Below are 11,854 nucleotides of genomic sequence, written 5' to 3' on the forward strand. Positions count from 1 at the left end.
ATTTTATTTGTCTGCTCAGTTTTCCTTGCTGTTTTGGCTGCAAAGGAGCACACATCTTAATGTTCTTGCAGGGTAATAAACAGCTGCTGCATTTCAGCTTCAAGGTGATGGCATTCTGCGGTGGATAAAATGATTCATGGCCTGGGTTCTTTTGAGCTGAAAGGTACTGTTTGAACGTAATGTTTTGGTTTCTCTTTTTTTCCTGCATGGGTCTGGACCTGGGCTTTGTATTATATAATGTGTTAGAAGGTTTAAAACCAGCCACTTGGAGCAGCACCTCTCCCAGTGAGGCTTGTTTTCAGTGGTGGAAAAAAGGCTCCAGCCCTTTGAGTCATGGTGTTTGTGTCTGTTTTTCTGTGGCGCTGAAATCCCCAGGTTACATGAATACTACAGAAAAAGATTTTTAAATTTTTCTGTCTCAGGCCTTTTAATGAAAACTTTATTTATACAATTGGTTAAAATGCAAGGAGGTTGGTTTTGGTGGTTTTATTTTTGTTTTCTTGGTTTTGGTTTTTTTTTCTTTTTTCTTTTTTTTATTTTTTTTTTTCCCCACTATATCCTGTGTGTTGACCTGAAGTAAGTGTCATTGTTTGATACTTAGTCTGAGTGTGGGATGTAGTAAAATGGCACCCATTACTGGACTAAAAAAACAAACTAGTGAGCAATGGGAGAGGGAATGGGGCAAAGTTTTGTTTTAATGTATCAAAGGCAGATTCATAGAACCATATAATCACAGAATGATTTGGGTTGAAAAGGACCTTAAAGATCTTCCAATTCCAATCCCACTGCTATGGGCAGGGACACCTTCCCCTGGATCAGGTTGCCAAGGGCTCCATCCAGCTTGGCCTTGAACAATTCCAGGGATGGGGCATCCACAACTTCTCTGAGCAACAGTCTTTGCTTATATAGAATCTTTGCTTATACTTATGAGTTAGGAAAAGCCAATATAAGGTATCTCCACCCTGCTCGTCCTCTTCCAACTGCAGGACTGGCAAATCTTAATAGATATAAATATTTTTATGTCAGTGTTTCTATACCTAGAAGTGGCTGCCCAAGAAGGTAAGATGTGGCTGTCAACTAGAGACAGCCTCTAGAAAATCTTCAAGGAGATTCTAGAAGAGATGCTTCTCCATGGGAAAAAATATGCCTTGGACTAAGACAAGAATTAGATAAGCAGGTTGTGAGTTCAGAAGATGAGAAATGTGGATGGTGTAAAGCTTTATCTCTGAGAAGTGTTTTCTCAGGGTGTCTTTGAGACAGAGATGTAGGGTAGCATTGCTGCTCTGGAACAAGCTTGGTCACCTTGGCAGGAACATGAGCCTGAGATCTGCTCCCACCCACATGCACCAGGAGCTTGTAAATGCATTCAAAAGGCTCTTGAATTTCCAGGGTAAAATAGCATAGAAAGATAGTTCTGGTTGAACTTCATACCGTGGCACAAGATAAGCTCAGAGACTGATGTCACTGCTCTGTTTCTCCTCATATGCACATTCTTGTTTCAGAGGCTTGAGGCCTCACTCTTCTGTGCAGATGGTGCAGGGGAAAATATACCTGTAAGGAACAACTATAGAAAGAGGCAATTTCTTCTATCCCCATGAGCAACTAGTTGGCTCATGCTCTGGACTGTGAGAGTTTACATTCCTCATTTGTTATTATTAAAGTATTATAATTATTATAATTATTATTGTTTGTATAATGTGTATTTAGAAATTGCCCTTGTGCTTATGCCATTTTTATCTTTAAAACATACCACACTCAAATGCATATGAGTTCCAAAAAGCAACAGTTGCTATCATTGCATGCCACTAAGCCGTTAAAGTGGTGGAAAAAGCACAAATAAGCAGACCTGTACCTTGATGGGCTTTTAATTTTTTTTTTTTTAACATGCAATTGGTGTTAATTTCTCTATGTCTGTAATGTTTGTGTTCACTATAACGGAACAATAGAACTTTGTTTTTGTTCTTTGTGTAAATTAAAAACATCTGTTCTCTTTATACGAAAAGTTGTTTTTTAAAAGAAGCTGGTCTGATCTAACTAAATACCAATGCTGTGTCCACAATGAGTTACTATTAATATTTGGGAAAGGCAACCATCCAAAGCAAGTGTAATGTCAAATCACTGGCGGGAGTGCATATTTATTGCTCGAAGTGACAGATAAAAATGCAGAGGTTACAAAAACAAAATTCTTGCAGATGACTAATGATGCATATATATGCCCCCAGTGCCCCATCACCACATTTGCAATTGGCAGAGTGTTCTCCACTGCCTCCTGCTCTCCAGGATTAATCATCAAGAGACTGGTAGCTTGGCACCCTCCCTGGAGGAGCGACACTGCTCCCACCTTCCCTCCAGCAGGCTCTCCATGGAGTGACCTTTGGGGCATACTGGAATCTGATCCATCTATTTCACTTGTCTGACTTTCCCCCCACCTCTCTGTGGTATTTGATTGCATGGATTTATTTTCTGCTGAAGGCACATGATTTTTTTCTGTGCAGGTGGAGGAGGTGGACGATGCACTGCATGTTTCTGTGGTGCCTGTGACACCAGCACGGTGGTGGTCTTCAGAGCTGACTGATAAATTCTGGTATGAAGGAGCTGGAATCCCAAAACAGGACTGTCATCTTATTCATCAGCAGTAGTCCTGCATTAAGCAGTCCTGAAGTAGCTATTTAGGAGGTTATTTCAGAGATAAAAAAACCCCCAACACTATTTGTCATGATCTGCAGTAGCAGAACTGGGATCTGAGAGGTTCAGCACTCTCACTGCCCAGGCGACTGTGGAGCCTTGTTACTATTGTTACTATTTGAGCATCTCATAGATGATGAAATTTTCCTCACAGGCAGATGTCTTCAGAAGGAAATACATCTAATTAACATTTCTTGATGAAGGGCCTCATTCAAGAAAAAATCCCTGTTGAAGTGCAGTAGTTAAGCCCTTACTTAAATCTCATTTATTTCAGTAAGATTTAAACACAAGTAAACCCTTCCCAGACCCTGGGCATGCCAAGCTCAGACCTGTGTCTCACCTTGCTGCTACCTCTGGTGTCCTGTGCTGAGGGTGACATGCCTTTCACTGGCAGGAACCAAGGAAAAAGCTTGACAGTGTTAAAGAACTAGATATTTTGTTGATATGCTTATTGCAGTCAGTTCCACCATAGGTATTGGCCTATTATCAGCATAAATTCCTGGCTCATTCTTAGGGGGACATATGTGAGTATGTCCTTCCCCTTTCCTGTTCTTCTGTAGAGGAGCCCTGTGATCCTTTCTTTCTCTTACCCTTTTCTCTGACTACCCCTAATACCTGTATTATTCATCTCCATGTCTTTCTACAGCATCTCTGCTCTCTCTGCCAAGCCCTGTGGCATCCCCCATCCTGCTGCCCACAGGTACCTGCTCCAGTGGGCAGCCATCTCCCAAGGAGCTGTCAGCAGCCTGTTGGTGGTATTTCACCTCCATCTCAGACACCCACGGCTTCCTCCAGGATCCAGCTGAGCACAGAAGTTGCTGAGTCACATTTCCACCACAAAAACTCTCATGTGCTTCCCCAGAGTCACACAGTTATAGGCACAGCTTGGCCAGAGAGGATCAGACAACTTTCACCCTGAAGCACATCCAGGAATGCTGGCAAGGAGTCGCTTTTATTTCCTATCTCGGGTTACCGCAACGCGGCTTAGGACTACAAAAACTTGGAATCCCTGGCAGGCTAAGGCTGTACATCTGTCTAAGATGATGGCCAGCATGGACAGCCATGGGCCCATGACCAGTGCGAAGCACTTTGTTCCTTGCTGAGCAGCTGTCATTAGCAGTGATCTGTGAGGTTTCTTCCCGATTTCACTGGGTGGATTTCACGGCTGCTCTCTTCTCTCCACACTTGCCTGTGTGGCTGTGGAGGTGATCTACTGCCCGGCCTCACTGGCTGATTCTTCTTGTCATGTTGCTGTCAGGGGGATGAATGCTGTTTCCATCAGTCTGATGAGCTGCAGCCCCCTTCATGCTTGAGGATGTAAAATCTGCAAAATGGGAACAGTACTTGCTCCGAGAGACTCTTGCAAGGGATTAGTAGGGGATGTTTGCTGGGTAACTCGAGAATATCTATAACTCACCAGGCTCAGCCTCCCTGGGAGTGGAGGTCTGTTTGGGAAGATGATCTATGGGGTCACTGCCTCATATCACTGGTACCTTATGTGCTCTTTTTACCATCAGAAACTGGTGAATTAAATTAGTGCTGTGCTACAGGAATTAAGCCTTTGTGTTCCCTGGGACCTATCAGACTTCCCCACCTCTCAGTAGGACCTGGTGCTCATGGCCCACAGTGAAGGGGAGAACAAGGTGCAGCAAAGTCCTTTTGTTCTCTTGAGGGAAACAATTTTGATCCCGATTGCCCCACTTATCCAGGCTGATCTAGTGCGCGATGCTGCTGTCACCTGCGGCCATGATTTGTTTTTTTGCTGTGGGTATGGAACAGCAGCCTAGCCGGTCTTTCCAAAAGCAGTGCTCAGAGTGGTAGTTGCCCAGCCGTTCCCAAGCCCCCAGAGCCCGCTGTCCCTGTCTGTTCCCATTAGGTGTCTCCCTTCCCCTCCGCACGGCGAGCGATGCTCCCTCAGCCCCGGCACCGGCACCGCCGCCAGTTTCTGGCTCAGGGCATGCTGATGGATGTTGTGCCGGGATTTTTGCTCAGGAAATTTCCTTGGCAAGGGAAGGGAGCTGCATCCCGCTGCTGGCAGTGCTGTCAGGGCAATGTGCACCCTTTTCCAGCCTCTCAGGGCCACACAGCCTTGGGGCTCCTTGGGGTTCTTGGACCATATCTGTTTGGGGCAGACAGCATCCCTGCTCCGGACAGGTGTCCCAGCAGGCAGGGACAAAGCACTGATGGTCACAGAATCACAGAATGGTTTGGGTTAGAAGGGACTTTAAAGATCATCTTGTTTCATCCCCTGCCATGGGGTAGGACACCTTCCATTAGACAAGGTTCCTCAAAGCCCTGCAAAACCTGAAACACCCCCAGGGACAAGGCATCCACAGCTTCTCTGGGCAACCTGTTGCAGAGCATCACTACCCTCAAAGAAAAGAATTTATTTCTAGTATCTAATCTGAGTCTCTCCTCTTTTAGTTTAAAGCCATTCTCCCTTGCCCTATCACTACTGCCAGTGTAAAATTTGCTTTCCCTCTATTTTACAAGTAGTTTAAGTAGTTAAGTTTCCCCTTTAAGTACTGGAAGGTTACTAGGACATCTCTGCTTGGAGACCTTCCTGCTTAGAGATCTCACCCTCAGAGATCTCTGCTCCAGGTGTCTCAGCCTGTCTTCACAGGAGAGGTGCTCTAGCTCTCTCATCACCTGTGTGGCCCCCTCTGGCCCGTCTCCAATGTGTCCATATTATTCCTGTGCTGGGGATCCCAGAGCTGGATGCAGCGCTGTAGGTGAGGTCTCATGAGAGCAGCATCATGGGGCAGAATTCCCTCCCTGGACTTGGAGCCCACAGTGCTTTGGATGTAGCCCAGGATGTAGCCCAGACATGGTTTGCTTTCTGGGCTGCAAGGGCTCTCTTGTGTCGTGTCCAGCTTTTTGTCCACCAGACCCCCCACAGATACAGAGCTATATCTGTGTTGTATCCACACAACTTTGCAGCTTCATTCAGCACACCTACATGGAGTTTCTGCTGAACCCAGATTTCCTGGTGTCAGGAGAGCAGGCCAGTAAGGTGGAGGGAGGGTTAGAGAAGGGCTTTGCCCAGTCACAGGTACTGTGAGGTGCTGCACAGGTGCTGTCCCTGTTTGGGGTCTGGGATGTTCCCCTGTGTTACCAGTGTGTGAAGAAAACACATGCAAAGAAGGATGCATGAGAGCAAGCCATGCACAAACATGCTTGCCCCCCTCCCTGAATCCTAATATGACAATCATGACATGATGTTCTGGAGACTTTCTGTGGTGAGAAAAAGGCCCTTTTTTGGCAATGGGGTAGCCGGGAGGCCTCTATTTCTGCAGGTCATTTCTGATCCTACCTCTGCTCTAATAAATTTGGCTCCTGTGTAGTCCTTGTGACATCCCATAGAGATGTCTAAACTTATTCAAGTTTTGACATGAATTTCTGCTGATCCAATATTATTTGGTACTCAAAATACAGCAGGTTGTGAAGGTAATAGCAATACAGCGCCCTGCATGCTGCAGCCTTCACAGAGATCATCCAGTCACTGCCGTGGCTTCTCCTCATCTGAAATCACCTTGCAAGGGGATTTTTGTGGCACTAAAAGTTTTGTAGCTGATTGCATATTTTATTTTTTATTCACATGCTACACTGAAGTGCCATGAGTGGCATTCCTGCAGCATATGAGTTTAGGTCATCTTGTCACCATTTTGTAGAGAGGAGGACTTAAGCTTGAGCCTAAAACATTATGCTAAGATTTAAATGCCAGAGCGGAATGTCTTTACAGAAGTATGTTTAAAATTTTTATTTTTATTTTAATTTATTTATTAATTCTGGGCATGAGCTCCTGTTGTTGGCAGTGATGTTAGTTCAGCTGTCTCACAAACAGAGTTTTGCCCCAGATGCAGCTGCATCTACAATCTGTGGCATAGGCTGACTTATTTAAACAACATGTAGCATCTGGTCTCTGTGGCTTGGGCCACTTACTGAAGGTCACACAGCAGAGACTGGGAAACAGCCCAGCTCTGCTGCCTCTGATCTCTGCACTCGAATGTTTGCAATGCTTCCTCAACCACAGAACAGCACTAATGTCCACAGGCAAGAGAGGTGCTGCAGCCAAACTTGGGAGATGTGGAATTCAAGGTGGCTGAAAATCTGTTTGGGCTTGGAGGTGAGTGGTTGATGAGCTGGAGTCTGGCTGGTGGTCAGTGCTGAGTGGCAGCTCTCAGCTGTGTCACTGGCAGGGCTGGTGTCAAACTCCTTCACCACTGCCCCGGGTGATGGCCTGGCAGGTCCCTCTGTGGATGATGCCAACTGGGGGAGCTCTGAGTGCACTGGAGGTTTGACTGCTATCCAGAGAGTCTTGACAAGCTGGGGAAATGGGCCTACAGGAACCTCAGAGAGCTCAACAAAAAGGAATGTGAGGTCCTGAACCCGGGATGGAGCAAACCCATGCACCGCTGCTGGTTGGGGAGTGATTGAGTGCTGGGAAGGAGCCTTGCAACAAAGGATGTAGGTAAGGGTCCTGGTGGACACCAAATGGGGCAGAAGTCCCCAGTGGGCCCCTGTGCCATGAGGCCACTGTCCCCTAGGCTGTATGAGCCAAAGCATAGCCAGCAGGCTGAGGGAAATGGCGATTCCTCCTGACTGTCATGTGCTGGGCTACTGTGCTCAGTTTGGCCCCCTGGTACAAACGTGACATGGACATCCTAAATGAGTTCCACCAAGGCCACTGAGCTGGCTGGGGGCTGCAGCACATGAGGAAATAGGAGGAGAGGCTGAGAGATCTGGGCTCTCTCAGCATGAGGAGCATCTACTCACTGTTGTGTCCAGCTGCCTAAAGGAGGGCTGCAGAGAAGATAGAACTGAACTTTCTGAGATGCTCATAGCAAAATACCAGAAGGTAATAGTCACAATCTGCAGCAAGGGAAATCCTGACTGAATATAAGGAAAAACCATTCACAATCAGTGGTTAACCACTGGCATGATTGCCCAGAGAGGCTGTGCAACCTCCACCCCTGAAGATTTTCAAAACATGACTGAACAAAGCCCTGAGCAATCTGATCTAATTTTGAAGTTCTGAGTACAAGTTTTGACCAGATGACTCCAGAGGTCTCTTTCAACCTCATTTATTCCATGACTTTACAATAGCTGGATACCTTTAGTATAATTCCTGTTGTATTCCTGGGTGGACTGAATAGAACCCTTTGTCAGTATTGTTTTCACAGGCACACCTTTCATAACCACCGCATATATCACAAAAGAGAAAAAAGAAGTCCAACACTAAGGGGAAAAATTGAAGCAAAACAATGTTCAAGAGCTACACAAAACCTCCAGTGTCTCAAAGCTGCTGGTTGTTGCTAGTGTTGGCATGAGAGGAAGTATAAAGTGGATTAAGTGCAAGGACAAACAATCTGAGGCATCCTGCTAGCAGATTCTCCTGTCATCCTCCTGCCTCCCAACATGATGGTGATCCAAGCAGTGCAGAGTCTTGGATGAGGCTCCAAGAGCTGAATCACTTTGACTGCCCTCCGTCCCCTGCAATGATCACACTTAGAAAACAGACGTGACTGAGAGGCTCGGGCCCAGTTTCTAAATGAAAGTCACTTTTCAGCATGGCCCTCATGGAACAGTATTGCTTACTTTTGTCACTTAACAACCTAATGGCCTGATGAGGCCACTTGTCAATCCACTTGTCAAGCTGAGTTTCCTTCCTCAGGCTAGAGGAAGGTGAATTTAGAAAGCTCTTGTTGCTGCAAAAAGGTGATGGTAGCCTTGAGATGGGATCTGTCCCTTGATGGCCTTCCTCCCCTGTGGCCCCAGTCATATTTAATGAAGGAGATGCAATGAAGTGACAAACATATCTTTGTGCTGCCAGAAAAGTGCATTGATAATGTAATTTCTAGATGGTATAAAACCTTTTGTATTTGAAGAATATTAAGACTCCAAAGTGAAACTCTCATTAATGTAACAGTTACAGTAACTCTGTGCTGTCATTATTATGGATGAGGACATGGGGTTCTGTGTACATGGGAAATGGACACCAGCCTCGATCAGTCAGGTAACACAGCAAATGGTCAGTGAATTGTGTGAAGTCTTTGGGCACATCTACATTGGTATCTTAAACCATCTGGATATCCAGGGCACTTGCACACTTCTGTCATGGGCAAACGTGTGCAGTGCAGTCTGAGAGTTAGCACAGGCAGGCAGGAGATCTGCAGTCAGAGACAAGAGTGTTTGATGAGATTAATACAGCCAGAGAAAGTATAAGATTACAGGTGTAAATGTATTTCTGTGCTTGGCTCCTGGCACTACTCATCCCTGAGCCTTAGACCTCATTCACATCTTCCTTGGCTTGTGCCTTCTCTCCAGTTTGTCAGGGTCTCACCAGATTCTTGCCTGCTCCCCTTCCACAGTGTGTTCTTGCCCAGGGTGTTCTGCATTGATCCCATTCCCCCCCATTCCTGGCATTTCTACATCCTGTTTTTGAATGTGGTTAAATCATCTTATTGACTTATGGGCTTTCCCTGTATTCTGCCTTCTGGTGCCTGACCTCATTTTGCCTTCATTTTTACCACTGGCTTCAGACTGACCAAACTAGTAGTCAGATCCATGTTGTTATAGTAAAGGTGTTTTCCTTGGGCTGCAAATCAGAGAAACACTTTGGTGTGTTGTTATGCCAATCCTTGGTGTGCTGAAGTGTGTTGTCCTATTTCCTTGAGCAAGGAGTATGCCTGCTGATGAGTGAGGCGGGATTGGGCTCCTGAACTGTGTGGAACAGTCCAGAGCCTGTGCAGGACTGATGTTAAAACACAAACGAAAACAGCAATTTGCCAGCAGTGCTCTTTGTGTTGCTGTTGTGGCCCAGACAGTTGTGCTGCTGAAAGGCTGAAAGTGACATATGTGAAGAATAAAAGACCAATAAACAGAGGTTAAGGGCACTATTCAGTATTCTGTAATCTAAGCAGTAAACACTGGGAAAAAAGGGTGCAGGCTTTACTGGGATGAGCCCTAGAAATCAGTGATGTGGTACAATCTGGGAAATATGTCTGGAAGCAGCCATGCCTAAAGCTGGAATTAACACTTCCTCAGTCAAGGTTGTCCTTACTTGGACTTAGTATCACACCGAGTCTAAGATCTGCATCAAAACTCTTGCAGCTGTGTTGGCCAGAGTGAGAACTCGCTAATCTTGTTTTCTTGCTTTGCACCTCTGGAGTTCACCTTTTGTTGTTTGAGGTTGTTTTCCTTTACATTTGCACAATTTGAAACAAAACAAAACAAACCCCAACAAAAACCAGCATAACCCAAAATTTCAGAGCAATTTTTTTGGGAGCTTGAGAATATTGTCTCTTCTGGTGTGAGCCCACATGAAGCTGTACTAGTTCAGTAGTTCCCTTGGCAAGTGAGAAATCATTATAATGACTGGCCATGTTCCCCTGTTCCTTGAATTTGGACAGCTTCAGGCAATGGCAGGCAGTTGGCAGCTTCCTGGGTAGCAAGAACAGTTTCAAGAAGCAATTACAATCATTTGTCTCTCCTCTCACCTAGAGGAACTGAGCTGCTGCTGCCTCCTGCCTCTCTGTTTTGCAAGCCTTTGGCCTTTTCTTGGGCATCACCATTTTGAAGTCCTGCTCATTACACACATGCCAAGTAATGCCAGTTTAAAAAGCCAAGACTTCAGAAGGACTGCTCGTGTACTTTGACTTCTGTGTGTTTATAAACCAAGGTTTTACCTTGGGTTACCACCACAGAGATTGATGGGAAATATGCTCAGAGGGTAAAAAAAATAATGGGGTGTATGTCTAGCAGGATTTCATTCCAGGCTTAAGTTATATAAACACTCCTATAATAAGCATCTTTGGCAAAATCCATGACCCAGCTGTGCCACTTTTCTTGCGTACTTCTATTCCTGGATCCATTTTGCCCAGCTGTAGGAAATTTCTTGAAGTGCCTAAGTAAGCATCTCCTCAGGCTGTGCTCCCCCAGCAGCCAACAGACAGAGGTCAGCTTCTCCAAACGTCCTGTCCAGTCTCACCTCTGCTCTGGAAGCAGAGATGAAGCCAGCCTTTCTTCCAGGACCCTACTGAGAATAACAGTGACTGGACTCCAAATTAGCCTCAGTTAGATCCCTAAAGCTGGGGGATGGAGGGGGTATCCTCAGGTCTTAATGTCTAAGAACCACCCATGAGGTTATTTCTCAAGTCCTTGTACCCCTGACCTGGAGCAGGCTGTGGAGGGTGACGGAGCTGAGCACACTCTGCTGTGCCCAGAGCAGGATCTGTGATATCAGAGGACCTGTGAGATCAGAGTCTGAGCATCCACACCTGCAGAGCTCTCCACTACACTGACCAGTTGTTTGCAGTGCAGAATCATGTATCACGCAGCAAGTTCAAAAAGACAAAAATCTTGACCTTCAGGAATTATTTTCTGGCTAAGGAAAACAACAGATAACATGTATCCATGACAAAAAAAAAAAAACAAACAAAAAACCCTGTAGAAAATAACCTCAAGAGTTAAATCTGATGAATATAAAATACTGCACAAACTATAACTATAGAACTATAACTCAGGGTATTCACTATGTTCGCTAAATCTCTCTCACACAGCATTTTAAAAGACCAACATTTTTTTAAGTAATCTTTCCCCAGCTATTCTGTATTAATGAATATTTACATAATAAGTTATTTTAAAAGATATATGCATAACATACTTCTTTGAAGATATGCATTGGATAACTTGGAAGAAATCCTACCTCATTTAATACAGATTTTCTGAGATGTGTAGAAAAATGAGAGTCTTGAAAAACCTGGAAAGAATTCACATCTGATGAAAAAGAAAATATTATATGTGATTAAATTTTCCAACCAGCTTTAATAAATACACGGATATTTAAACCAGAGCAAAACAGAACAGTGAGGTATGACAACATTTTTCAAGGCTTCTAATCATTTTTCAGAACATGAATACTGAAAAGCTATATCCAATTATCATTACTCCTTTTTCTTCTATAAATGGCTGTAAAGTAATTGAGAAGGTAAGAGGGTATTGGAATATGCTGCTAAAAGTTACTAGAACACCTAAATCCTCTGAACTACAAACAAATAAATGGGAGTCACTGTAATGATCAAGTTATTTGAATTAAACTAAACACAGTAAAAAATTATTTTTTTATAGAAGGGAAGTGAAAAGTTAAAAATAACATTTTTTTATATGA

The sequence above is a fragment of the Passer domesticus genome, chromosome 3 (genome assembly GCF_036417665.1).
Source record: "Passer domesticus isolate bPasDom1 chromosome 3, bPasDom1.hap1, whole genome shotgun sequence".
Classification (NCBI taxonomy): Eukaryota; Metazoa; Chordata; class Aves; order Passeriformes; family Passeridae; genus Passer; species Passer domesticus.